The sequence below is a fragment of the Coloeus monedula genome, assembly GCF_965178545.1.
Source record: "Coloeus monedula genome assembly, chromosome: 1".
NCBI lineage: Eukaryota > Metazoa > Chordata > Aves > Passeriformes > Corvidae > Coloeus > Coloeus monedula.
The window spans coordinates 46359471-46360965 of record NC_138781.1 but is presented as its reverse complement, the minus strand read 5'-3'; positions in this window follow the sequence as shown (position 1 = coordinate 46360965).

Genomic DNA, 1495 nt, shown 5'->3' with positions numbered 1-1495 from the left:
CAAAGAGAAAGAAGGAGAAAAGTAGAGAAAAGTTAGAAAAGACAAGGTTACTCTAACAAGCACTGCATAAGTCACCACCACACCGTGCTACCTTTGTTGCTGCTGAGACAGGGTGGGGGAAGTGGAGAAGTTTTTGCCTTTTTTTTCCTGCTGTTTGAAGCCTCTTATCTGCCTCTTCTGAAGTCTAGAGCAGTTTGGCTGGAAAGCGGCGGCCCATCCTCCGAGATGCAGGCTCGATGCTTGCAGCTGAACCTGGGTCCGCCTGGGACGAAGGAGCAGGGCTAGGGGTTGCACAACTCCCTCGGGATTTCAGTGCAGGGGTGAAGGATTGGGGGGTGCTCCCCAGGCGGGCGGCGTCGGCTCCCGGAGGCCTCAGGGTGCCTCACGGCAGGCGATGGTGGTGGTGGGGGGAAAGGCAAAGGGCGGGGATTCTACCTTTTGCTTTTGCCTCCACATTTTGCACCAGTTTTGCCTTCCTTTTTATGGGCCTCAAGGCGGGCTATGCACGGCCCGTACGGCACGTAGTTTGCAGGCGTTCAAAAGTGATTATGATAAGCAGCCATCATGACGAAGCACTTTTGAAGCCTTTCAGGTGTTGAGCAGTGATAATGGCGAAGCGTTTTTTGGCGCCTTTCTCTTACTATTAGGCTCTTGCACACTTCAGAAGCAAGGGGCCATTGTGACACAGCAGGGCCTTGTATAAGCAAGGGGTCATTGTAGCACGGCAGGGCCTCGTGGAATCAAGGGGATCGTAGTGACACTGTGGGGCTCCAGGAGGCCACGGGGCCATTCTGACTGTGTGGAAGCAAGGATACCGTTGTTACGCTACGGGGCATCATGGAACCAAGGAGGCCATTGTGAAGCAGCTGGGGAACCCGCTGAGACTATTATGACACTTCAAGGCCTTGTGACACTGAAGGGCCATTGTGGAACTGCAGGGCCTCGTGGAACCAGTGAGACCATTGTGACATCACAGGGCCTCATGGGAGCCAGGGGCCATTGTGACACAGCCAGGCCTCACAGAAGCAAGGGGCCATTGTGACACTGCAAGGTCTCACGGAAGCAAAGGGCCAGTGTGCCACAGCCAGGCCTTGTGGAACCAAGGGGCCATTGTGATCCTGGGGAGCCCAATAGAACCAAGGAGCCATTGTGACCCTGCAGCACCTTACGGAATCATGGAGACCCTTGTGACCCTCTGTGACCTCATGGAACCAGTGGGCCATTGTGTTATTCTGCAGCCCCATGGAACCAAGGAAACCATTGTGACACAGCCAGGCCTCGTGGAAGCAAGGGGCCTTTGTGCCGCTCTAGAGCCAAGGAGACCACTGTGATATTGCTGGGCCTCAGGGGAACAAAATGGTGATGCTGCAGGGCCCCAAGGCTGCAAAGAGCGTGGAACAGGTGTGGTTGGCTTGGCCTCCTGGGGGCCACCTGCCTGGTCCAGCTGAGCTTGGCATGTTGAGGGGTGCTTCTCCTCTGGCCCTGAAACGCTGGA